Source organism: Lycium barbarum, unplaced genomic scaffold (assembly GCF_019175385.1).
Source record: "Lycium barbarum isolate Lr01 unplaced genomic scaffold, ASM1917538v2 unchr_scaffold_05, whole genome shotgun sequence".
NCBI classification, from domain to species: domain Eukaryota; kingdom Viridiplantae; phylum Streptophyta; class Magnoliopsida; order Solanales; family Solanaceae; genus Lycium; species Lycium barbarum.
Window position 1 is genome coordinate 231,014 of NW_026843402.1, and position 13,113 is coordinate 244,126.

Consider the following 13,113-nt stretch of genomic DNA (forward strand, 5'->3'; position numbering starts at 1 on the left):
GGTACGATTTTAAATACTTCTGTTTCGGGTCCGATTTTCTCTAAAAACTTCTGAATTATTATTTTGTGTATATTATGGCTATTTTTGTGTAATCTATATAACATGCTTTCTGAACATCTGAGCATCCCATTCTGATAATCTGTCGTGCCTTCCCAACTAGGTTATAGGCGCGTACTATGCATACTATCTGGACATTCTGATTTTGGCTCGCCGTTTGGCACCCTTCAGTTTGATTGAGTCTGTATGTTGAGTCTGTAGGTAGGTGGTTTCTCATTTATCGATTCGTGTCTGTCTCAATGCATTCTTTCACTGCGACCCGGGCCAGGTTCTGTTATCGTGCACATTTCTCTGCATTGTTCACCGCGTCCCTCGGCGTACGGGCCGGGATCTGTATGTCTGTATGATCTGTGTATGGGGATGGCGGCCAGGATGGCATATGATCTGATTTGATTCTGTCTGTCCACCGCGTCCCGTACTAAGAGGGCCGGGTTCTGTTACCGCGCCCCCAGACAGGGCCGGGATCTGTATGAATATATGCGTGTGCTATCTGTACTTATAAAGCACACGCCTCTGTATGATTTTGTATGACTCTGTGCTACTCTGCATGCATAATTCTGTCTGACGTACTACTGTCTGTCCGTCTGTGCTTCGACTATTTCTGTATGTCCGTATGGATTCTGACTCTGTATGTCCGTATGGGTTCTGATTCTGCCCGTCCGTCCGTATTATGATTCCGTCTGTCTGTCCGAACTATAATTCTGTTTATTTGTATGGAACACGATTCTGTATGTCTGTCTGGATCATAACTCTGTCCGTCAGTCTGATTTATGGTTCTGTCCGTTATATTTCTGTGACTCCGGTTCGGACTATGTTTATATCTGTTATGTTTCTGCTTTACATACTCGGTACATTTTTCGTACTGACCCCCGTTCTTCGGGGGCTGCGCTACATGCCCGCAGGTACAGACGCGCCAGGTGACACGCCGCCAGCGTAGGTTCTGACTCTGCCATTCGAAGAGCTCCTTTGACTCGGAGCATATCTTTTGGTATATATTTTCTGTCTTCTGTGTACTCCGTATGTATGTATATTCTGGGTACGGCGGGGCCCTGTCCCGTCATATGATTCTGTATGTCTGTAGAGGCCTGTAGATGGATATGTGGGTTACGGGTTTCGTCTGTATGTTAGCCTTATCGGCTTATCTGTAAATGTCTGTATGTTCAGGTATATGTATATATATATGTAAGTTACGCGCGTGCCGTAATTGTATCGGCCTACTTTTGTAATTTCTGTTTTAAAAAGAAAAAAAAAAATCTGTATGATTCGAAATTCGGTCGGGTAGGTACGTATGGGTACCCAGTTAGGGTACCAGTCGCGGCCCACGGGGTTGGGTCGTGACAAAAGTGGTATCAGAGCGGTTAGTCCTCGGTATGTCTACAGGCCGTGTCTAGTAGAGTCTTGGTTATCGATGTGTTGTGCACCACATCTATAAACAGGAAGCTACAGGGCATTTAGGATGTTACCCTTCTTTGAATTCTTAGATCGTGCGTTAAAGCTGTATGGTTAGGATGATTCTCCCTTACGAATTGCTGTATCTACAGCGGGGCTCCAAAGGAGCAGAAGTGTCGGTATTCGGGAAAATGTTTCTGACCCTCTCCTTGCAGGTAGTTGTAGGTTGGTGACGAATGAAGAGGACGGCTTCCGACGATGAGGATGGGGGTGCCAAGAAGGCCCCCAGGTTTTTACCGGGGCCGAGTAGGCAGGGCCCCAGTTACTCGATCGAGACGGATCCTTCGGAGGATTCCCCGGAGGATAGCTACGATACGGATCCGTCGGAGGACCCATCTACGACTCCTCCAGAGTCCCCGAACCCTGGAGCAGTGGATCCCGTGGAGGATGGCTACGATACAGATATCTCGGAGGATTTGGCGATGACCCCTCCGGAGCTTCTTACCTCTGGGGAGGAGGATAGTCATGAGGCAGGCCCGACGGAGCATTCTTCTGGGATGACGCAGGAGGAGATTTTCAAGTATGCGCCAGCTCTTATTATTAGGGAGAACCTTGATAGCCCGGCCACCTCGGAGAGTGCTATGGATTTCTCCTGTTCTTGGCCTGGGTCACCAGTGGGCCAGGATTTGTTTGATCGTCCATACCCCTCCGATTCAGATGCGGGTGATAATGGAAACCGGGTAGGTAGGGAGCAGACAGGCGTGGATGATAGTGGGCATACCTCTCACGGCAGCTCCCCAGGTCAGACTCGATATTGATTATTTATAAGTGTATGAGTTTTTTTTGAACTTCCTATGTGTGTATGATATTTGTAAGACGTTGTTCTATGAAGACGACGGAAATTTAAAGGAATTAGAGACCTAGTGACCCAAGGCAAGGGCGACAGAGATGTCCCCACCGTCAGTGTGAGTCTAGAAATCCTGGATGAAAGTAAACAGGAAGGTGCCTCCGATGCTGTTTGAGTTGGGCACGTGTGGTAAGTGTCGACGACATTATAATTCTCATTTGAAGTTATCAGCCCCGTGTGGCTGCGATACGACATGATATGATATGTATGTATGTGTATATGAGTTGGCCCTGTGAGGCATGATTGGTATTTCTGGTGTACAGGTTTTGGATAGTAAGAAATGCAGAGGAAACTCTGCCCAAATTTTTCCAGGAATATGGAGGTTAACATGTAGATTAAGTACAAAAACGTCCCGCGATACTTTTCAGACTTTAGTTCCTTCTGTCGGTGGCCGAAGAACACCTTGCGGTGACATTTTATCAGATTCCACCGATTATTTGGAGGCGGAATTCGTGTGACGAAGACTTAAATCCGTGGGTTATCTGTCATCATATGTATATGTGTATGAAAGTGAATGTTTAAGATTCAGAAAGGCGACATGGTAGTGGTACGACTTAGCCGGGGGTGGGACCCGCTACAATAATTTTCCGAAAATTTGCGAAGACCCCGATTTGCTCTAAAATTTCGTGACAAAGGTCGTGCGGGGCGATCGACGAAATTATATCTTCCCTAACGCGTCGAAATGCATGAAAGTTTCGGAGTTAAGCGTGCTCAGGCCAGAGCAATTCTGGGATGGGTGACCCCCTGGGAAGTAATGCAAAGTTTTGCAGAAGTGTAGGTATGACTGATATAAATGAAAGTTTGGGGTAATCTAAAGGAAAAGAGAATGTATGGAGTAATTAGTGCCTTTACAAACACCACACAGTCCGATGCGGTACATGGGAAAAAAGCCAAGGGTGCGATACCACTCGGAAAATTTAGCGAATCTGGATAACAGTCAGCGACGACCCGAATGTTGTCAGGGGATAGAAAACGCCCAATTACATCGTAAGTTAGTATGGTATGACGATAGTTGTAAAAGGAAAAAGAGTATGGATAGTAGGGAAGGAGAGAGATAAGTAGAGCGAGTAAGCAGAATCTTTGAAAAAGTCGATAAGCGACACCCAATGCGATTTGTATGATTGACTCCGAATACGTTTCTGTCTGACATATCTCTGTACGATTAACTCCGATTACGAATCTGTCTGACACACCTCGGTATGTCTGACTCTGGATATAAATCCGTCTGGTGTGCCTCTGTACGTCTAATTTTGATCACGCATCTGTCTGATACATCTCCGCATGTCTGATTCTAAGTGTGACTCTGTATGATACATTTCTGTAAGCCTGATTCCGACTTCGAAATCCGCCCGATACCTTTCTGTACATCTGACTCTGATCTCAGATCTGTCTGACATACTTCCGTATCTCTTCTTTTGATTATGAATCCATCCGCCATAGTTTAGCATGTCTGCTTCCGATTACGAATCCGTCCGATATACTTCTACGCGTCCGGTTCTAGTGCTGAATTTGTTGGTATGAAGTGTCTGGTATGAAGAAGGATTACGATAACGTGGTAGAAATCTCCGGAGTGTAACAATAAATGATACGGACTATGACGTCTGGAAAGCGTTCGTCAGTTACAAGAATATAGCTTATGGTTCGACGATTGCGTGGGGTACGAGAAGATATATTATGAAGGCATCTGAATCAGTGATGTGAAAAATTACCCCATAATGTTGGTAAAGAAGCCATGTCGGAAGGTTAGCAAAGGACGACTACAAAGAGAACCCTCCCGGAGTAGTATGGCGCCCCATAAGGTCAATTTAACATTCGAGGACGAATGTTCTAAAGGGGGGGAGGATGTTACATCCGACATTTTTGTTCATTCGAAAAATTCAAGATAAAATGACTTGTGATGGATAAGGCCACAATTGGACCTTACTTGGTATGAATGTGTAGGTTATGAATGCAATGGTGTGGAATTACAAAAGGTGGCCAAGGGCAAAAATTGGAATTTTTGAAACTTGTCCCATAAAATTACAAAATTAGCCAAGTGGGCTTAAAAAAAAAAAAGGGAGAAAATTAGGCCCAAGTGGGAAGGCCCAACCAGCCATGTACATTGATCCAAAGCCCATGGAATTAATTAATTCCCATGTGCTAATATATAGCATCCCTATCCTTAAGAATATTCAAGAAAGAAATCAAAGAGAAGCAAAAAAAAGGGGAAAGAAGCCATTTCGGGTTTTGGAGAAAGAAAGAAAGAAAATAAAGAAAATTTTTTTGGAGCCAATCCTTTGGTCTAAAGAGTTCAACTCTTGAGAGATTATTGCTAAGCACAAGATTCTCTACAAGTTGATGTAAGCATCTTGACAAGGAAACAACTTCAACCCTAAGTGAAGAACTTGAAGAAAGGTAAGGATTTCATGATTTTGTTGTGTTAAAAATGATGTATGTATGTTGTAGTGTGTGTGAATGAATGAAAAATATGGAAATTTGGTGTGTTGGAATTTTTGGATGTGTGGCCGAATGCATATAGGGTTATTGCATGATTTTAATGGTTTGAATTCTTGTGTAAGTTAGTTGTAGTGTGGTGGAAATTGTATTAGAAATGAAAGTGGAATGAACTAGTGAAATTTGGAAAAATATAGCATGTGGCCGTGTGGTGTGTGTTGGTGTTGGAAGGTGAATTGAATCTTGTTAGCATGTTAATTATGTTGTTATGGAAGATTGGTTATTAAGTTGTTGAAGGAAATTATTGAACTTTGTTATGACTTGTGTATAAGTGAAAATGAAAGTGTTAAGAGGAAAATTATGCTTATGACAATGAACTTGGAATATAAAAATGTGTTGATGAGTTTGCATGTTGAAAGTTAGGAAGGGATTGGAAAAGTAGTGACTTGATGGAAAGTTGAATGTTTGTGAATTTTATGAATATCTTGTGAATATTATGTGAACATGTTATGGATGCCTCCGATGTATGTCGTAATGATTTTGATGGATAATGGCTATGAAAATAATAAGTTTTGGTTGGAAATGTAAGTTTGAAACGAAAGATAATTCGTCGTGTCGAAAGGTGGCTAATAATGCCATAGGGTATGATTTAGTGTTTATTGATGTTTGTTGTTGTTTGGATGTCTCCTCTGGGTTGTTGTGTTGCTAAATTGAGCCGAGCTAAGTCTCGGGGATGTCGTATATACAGAGGAAATGCTGCCGAAATTTCGGTAGGCAATTATGTGTAAAGTTAGAATATTGAAAGAATGGAACTAACCAAATGGTAAACTTGACCATTTTCAGATTTTGGGCGAAATTTGGATTGACGCCAAGAGAGCATAAGGCGCCATCGAGGTATGTGAAGCACTTCTCTACGTTCCTAGGCATGTTCTGGATGTGGTAGGCTCGGCCGCGAGCCTTAGGTCCGACTCCGTTCCCCGGAATTCGAGACGGAAAACCGCTCCAATTCCTTCAATTCAATTGAACCTATTTTCTTACAAATTGCCCTTAAAGTGAGATTTTGTACAAAACTTCCCCAAACGGAGTCGGAACACTTCCGAATGAGTATGGGTTACCTCATAAGGTCAATTAGCAATAATTTACGTATATAGCCTCGGGTTGGTCCGAGGTGGGCCCATAAGGCCCGATACTTCCGGTACGATTTTAAATACTTCTGTTTCGGGTCCGATTTTCTCTAAAAACTTCTGAATTATTATTTTGTGTATATTATGGCTATTTTTGTGTAATCTATATAACATGCTTTCTGAACATCTGAGCATCCCATTCTGATAATCTGTCGTGCCTTCCCAACTAGGTTATAGGCGCGTACTATGCATACTATCTGGACATTCTGATTTTGGCTCGCCGTTTGGCACCCTTCAGTTTGATTGAGTCTGTATGTTGAGTCTGTAGGTAGGTGGTTTCTCATTTATCGATTCGTGTCTGTCTCAATGCATTCTTTCACTGCGACCCGGGCCAGGTTCTGTTATCGTGCACATTTCTCTGCATTGTTCACCGCGTCCCTCGGCGTACGGGCCGGGATCTGTATGTCTGTATGATCTGTGTATGGGGATGGCGGCCAGGATGGCATATGATCTGATTTGATTCTGTCTGTCCACCGCGTCCCGTACTAAGAGGGCCGGGTTCTGTTACCGCGCCCCCAGACAGGGCCGGGATCTGTATGAATATATGCGTGTGCTATCTGTACTTATAAAGCACACGCCTCTGTATGATTTTGTATGACTCTGTGCTACTCTGCATGCATAATTCTGTCTGACGTACTACTGTCTGTCCGTCTGTGCTTCGACTATTTCTGTATGTCCGTATGGATTCTGACTCTGTATGTCCGTATGGGTTCTGATTCTGCCCGTCCGTCCGTATTATGATTCCGTCTGTCTGTCCGAACTATAATTCTGTTTATTTGTATGGAACACGATTCTGTATGTCTGTCTGGATCATAACTCTGTCCGTCAGTCTGATTTATGGTTCTGTCCGTTATATTTCTGTGACTCCGGTTCGGACTATGTTTATATCTGTTATGTTTCTGCTTTACATACTCGGTACATTTTTCGTACTGACCCCCGTTCTTCGGGGGCTGCGCTACATGCCCGCAGGTACAGACGCGCCAGGTGACACGCCGCCAGCGTAGGTTCTGACTCTGCCATTCGAAGAGCTCCTTTGACTCGGAGCATATCTTTTGGTATATATTTTCTGTCTTCTGTGTACTCCGTATGTATGTATATTCTGGGTACGGCGGGGCCCTGTCCCGTCATATGATTCTGTATGTCTGTAGAGGCCTGTAGATGGATATGTGGGTTACGGGTTTCGTCTGTATGTTAGCCTTATCGGCTTATCTGTAAATGTCTGTATGTTCAGGTATATGTATATATATATGTAAGTTACGCGCGTGCCGTAATTGTATCGGCCTACTTTTGTAATTTCTGTTTTAAAAAGAAAAAAAAAAATCCGTATGATTCGAAATTCGGTCGGGTAGGTACGTATGGGTACCCAGTTAGGGTACCAGTCGCGGCCCACGGGGTTGGGTCGTGACAGCCGGGTTCCGTTTGGAGTTATGCTGTGATATGGCTCGTGATGCGATACGCTCACCTATGTTTGTGTTTGTGTTCGGGGATGTACGGAGATTTGAAACCTTCTGGTGTTATGCTGTGTATGGCGCCAGCGTCGGAGTGGCAACCACGTTCCTGAGCTTTGCATGATTTCGTCTGCATTATGTATATGTATATGATTTGATACGGATTTTTGACACACCGGTTTGTACTCCACTTTGTTATCTGATTTGCTTTCAGTTTGGTCCATATATCTGTACTCCGTGCTTTACATACGCAGTACATATTTCGTACTGACCCCCTGTTCTTCGGGGGCTGCGTTTCATGCCCGCAGGTACAAAAGCTCATTTGGGGTGATCCTCCGGTTTAGGCTACTCATTCTGCTGTGTTGGAGGGCTCCCCTTGATCTGGAGCCTAACTGTTGGTACATACCTCCTGTTGTGTGTATTCGGTACATTTGACTATTTGGGTACGGCGGGGCCCTGTCTCGCCATATGTCTTTGCTTTGAGTTCCTAGAGGCCTGTAGTCATATATGTGGGGTGAGGGTCATATATATGTTTGTTTGATTTTGTTTTCTGGTCTTAAAGCGGTCCGCTTGATATGATGGCCCTAAATGGCCCTTATGCTTATGATTGTACTTTTGACCGGCGATGCCTATTCCGCCGCTCAGTTTGTATTTGATATGACATTCTGATTTGTGCGACCGCTTAAGACATATTTTGATATAAACTATGTTTGATATGATTTCGAAAAATTCGGAAATAAGTTTGGATTTGAAAATGAATACACGATTTGGTCTGGGTACCCAGGTAGGGTGCCAGTCGCGGCCCACGGGGCTGGGTCGTGACAAAAGTGGTATCAGAGCGGTTTGTCCTCGGAATGTCTACAGGCCGTGTCTCGTAGAGTTTTGTTTATCGATGTGTTGTGCACCACATCTATAAACAAGAAGCTACAGGGCATTTAGGATGTTATTTTCTTTGGGATCTTAGATCGTGCGATAGAGCCAGCTGTAGGAAATGAATTCTTTTGTTTTTCTCTAACCCTTGATTGCAGCTGGAGAGCGGTATCGACGTAAGACAATGACTGCTGATAATGGAAGCTATACAATAATCTGGTAAGAAATGTTACGAAAGACGTATGTTGGGTAAGGTATTCTGAAGTACGATTAAAAGATCAAGTCGAACAGCGAAAAGAGAAATAAATATGAAAAGTGTGGCTGGTGCAGTCGAGTTGGGCATGTGAGGGAAGCCTCGGCATATTTATATTTTTGTTTGAAATTGTTAGCCCGTGTGGCTATGAGGTGATATGATGTGATATGTATGTACGTACATGTGGTGGCCCTGTGAGGCCTGGTTGGTATTTCCTGTGTACAGGTTTTGGGATAGTAAGAAATATAGAGGAACCTCTGCCCAAATTTTTCTAGAAATACGAAAAGGGAAATGGGATATAAATTCTTAACCTGTCTTGAAGGTCGATACCATTATGATAAACCTATTATGGTGGATTAAAAGGTACCCTCCGTGTAATTTGTAAGGAGTATTACCCTTTGCGGGAAAAATTTTTTATCTCAAGAAAATATATACGAGTAGTAGATTCACAATTTATTTGGAGGGACCAGAAATGTGTTCTAACCCCATTTTGTTTTAGCACAACCCAGGTGAAGGGCAAGAATGTCCGACGACCAGGTTTCCTCCAATTGAAAGAATACAAAACGTATGACAAGCAGCTGAGAATTGAGCGGTTCGCTCTCGGCTTAAGTATATAGATAAGTATAACCGTGGGGGGTAACTATGCGAATTAGGCATTTGACGATTTCGCGAAGCTCGTCGGACTCTAGTCTCCTTTTGCTGATGGTTGGAAGATACCTTACAGTAACATTCTGTCAGTTTCCCTCGACTATTTGGAGATGGAATTTGTAGAATACGAATTTAGACTTGTGGGCTATCTGAAAGAACATATGTATGCATGGAGGTAAATGTTGAGGATTTACAAGTGACGACACGGTAATCACCAAGTCAGAAAAGTAATAGAATTCTCATAGGCCGGGGTGGGACCCGCTACGAGGACATTTTGAAAAGTTGTTAAGACCCCGATTTGTTTTAAATTATGTGACAAAGGTCGTGAGTGGCGATCGACGAAATTATATTAGCCCTAACGCGTCAAAACGCGTGAAAGTTTCGGGGTTAAGCGTGCTCAAGCCAGAGCAATTCTGGGATGGGTGACCCCCCTGGGAAGTAATGCAAAATTTTGCACAAGTATAAGTATGCTAGATATAAATGAAAATTTGGGGTAATCTAAAGGAAAAGAGAATGTGTGGAGTAATTAGTGCCCTTACAGGAGTCGCGCAGAATGAGGCGGACTAAATGGGCAAAAAGAAAAGGGTACAACACCGCTTGGGAAATTGAGCGAATTTGAATAACAGTCAGAGACGTTCGTTAGTAAGGTATGAGTAAACATATCCGTATGGGTGTATGTATGTGTATGTGTGTGTGTGTATGATTTTCGTTTGGTGCCCATGTGGGATAAGAGTCGAGTCCCGGCAACCAAAGTTGTGATCGACGAAAGGTTTTACTAGACCGAATACATGAAGCGAAGCGGGGGCGGCGATCCGAATGCTGTCAAGGGATAGAAAATCCCCAATTACATTATAACTTAGTTTGGAATGACGATGTCTGAAAGAGAAAATGAGTATGGAGGGTAGGAAGGATGAAAGATAAGCAGTGTGAATAAGTGGAATCTTTGAAAGGGTCGATACGCGAGACGCAAGACAATTTGTGTGACAGCTTGGCGAACAAGTTTACAAATAAAGGGAAATTTTTCCTGAATCATTGGAGCCTTAATAAGAGTGATCCGATCCTAATTCGGATTCTATCTGCTATATTTCTGCACTCCCGATGATGATAAGGCTCTGTCTATTACGCCTCTTTGCTTCCGGCCTCGATTGTGTTCCCATTTGATAAACCTTGGTACATCTGGTTCTGAATCTGATTTTGGTTGAAATACCTCTGCATGATTAGCTCTGATTGCGAATCCGTCTGACACATCTCTGTATGTCTGACTCTGGATACGAACCTGTCTGATATGCCTCTGTACGTCTGAGTTTGATAACGCGTTTGTCTGATACATCTTCGTATGTCTGATTTTGATTACGACTCTGTCCGATACATTTCTGCCTGTCTGACTTTGGTCACGATTCTGTGTGATATAATTCTGTATGTCCGATTCCGATTTCGGATCTGCCTGATATGATTCCGTACGTCTGACCCCGATTATGAATCTGTCTGATAAATCTCCGGTGTGTTCGTATGTGGATCTGTTTTGCCTTCTTAAGCGGCCCGTATGCTGCTATGGCCAAGACGACCCATGAGTTTGTACGTGTGTGTGCATTTGGGCGATGTATATTTCGCCACCTTTCCGATTTTGATATGACTGTTCTGCACGGGCGACCGCTTAAGATGAGCGTTCGATTAATTTTGGTGTGACGTCTGTTGTTAATTTTCAGTTTGAACAACGTATGTTAAGTTTGAAGGAGCCTGACTACGATGATCTGGTTGTGAGTCTGTTTGGGGTGCCTAAGTAGGGCACCAGTCGCGGCCCACGAGGTTGGGTCGTGACAAAAGTGATATCATCTAAATGTGATTTCGAATCCGTCTGATACGCCTTTGTACGTCTGACTCCGACCTCAGATTTGTCTAACATACTTTGGTACCTTTGATTTTGACTATGAAACCGTCCGCCATAGTCTAGTACGTCTGCCTCCGATTACGAGTTCGTTCGATATGCTTCTAGGCGTCCGGTCCTAGTTCTGAATCCGTTGGTGTGAACTGTCTGGTATGAAATGATTCTGAATTCGTTGGTGTGAACTGTCTGGTATGAAATGATTCTGAATTCGTTGATGTGAACTGTCTGTTATGAAGTGATTCTGAATCCGTTGGTGTGGAGTGTCTGGTATGAATTGAGATTACGATGATGTGATAGGGAAATCAGCAAGTTAAGATTGAGCATTAGAAAGCCGGTGGATTGTTACAGGAGATGGAAATTCCAGTCTGGTAATGGGAGATGATTAATATGGACTTCATCGTTGGGTTGCCGCGTACTCTACGCAGGTACGACTCTATTTGGGTTATTGTGGACAGGCTGACGAAATCAGCCCATCTCCTTCCAGTCCGGACTACTTATTCGGCTGAGGACTATGCCAGATTATATATCAGAGAGATAGTTAGACTTCACGGAGTCCCTGTATCTATTATTACTGACCGAGGTGCCCAGTTACAGCTAATTTCTGGAGGTCATTTCAGGAGGGATTAGGGACTCAGGTGAGCCTCAGTACAGCCTTTCATCCTCAGACCAACGGGCAGGCCGAGCGCACTTTTCAGACGCTCGAGGATATGTTGCGGGCCTGCGTTATTGATTTCAGGGGCAGCTGGGATGATCATTTGCCGCTGATAGAGTTTGTTTATAATAACAATTATCACTCCAGCATTCAGATGGCCCCGTACGAGGCCCTTTATGGCAGGAGACGCAGATCTCCTATTGGCTGGTTTGACGTGGGCGAGACTAAGTTGATTGGGCCAGATGTAATCCAGGAAGCTGTAGATAAGGTGAAGCTTATTCGGGAGCGACCATTAGCTGCTCAGAGTCGACAGAAAGCTTATGCTGATAGACGACGTCGACCGTTAGAGTTCCAGATTGGCGACTGGGTATTCCTGAAGGTGTCGTCCATGAAGGGCGTTATGAGATTTGGTAAGAAGGGTAAGTTGAGCCCGCGGTACATCGGGCCATACTAGATTGTTCGGAGGATAGGCGCAGTCGCCTACGAGATAGACTTGCCATCCGATTTCGAGACCGTGCACCCGATATTTCATGTGTCTATGCTGCGGAAGTGCATTGGTGATCCTTCCAGGATATTCCCAGTAGATGACCTTCAGGTGACGGAGCAGTTGTCTTATGACGAGCAGCCTGTATCTATTCTGGATCGTCAGGTAAGGAGATTGCGCACTAAGGAGGTGCCTTCTGTCGAAGTTCTGTGGCGCAACAGTAACCGGGAAGAGATGACTTGGGAGGCGGAGGATGAGATGAAGAAGAGATTCCCCCATTTATTCCCTACGCCTCTTGTAATCTAGACTTTTGTATTTGTTGTATCAATGAACGGATGGACCGTGTGTGCTATTTATAAAAATGGTTTTCCCGTTATGTTTGTGAGCCGTCATAAGATTTATTTAACATTCGGGGACGAATGTTCTTAAGGGGGGGAGAATGTTATGTCCCGTGTTTCGTATATTTGGAAATCGAGAAATAATTACGACTTATGTGTTATAAGGAAATAGTTTGATTTTAGTGAATATGACTATGTTGGTTATGGGATCATTAATGTTAAGACATCGGGGAAGGCCGAGGGTAAATTTGGAATTTCGGGAATTACGAAACGGGACTTTTCATGAATTGGGCCAAGGGAATATAACACAAAATTGAGGCCCAAGATTGTGGAGGTGGCCGGCCATTTGGCTAGGCCCAACCCTCTTCTTAATGGTCATGTGCCATGCACATGACCAATAATAGGATATATATCCATATGCTTCATTGAATGTTCAAGAAAACATAGATAAACATCAAAAGTTGAAGAACACCACATAAAAAGCACCTCTCGGCCGAGAATGGGAAAAGAGAGAAAAAAAATTGTGCTAGCTTTGTTTAAGGTCCAAAAATCATAGTTTCTACAT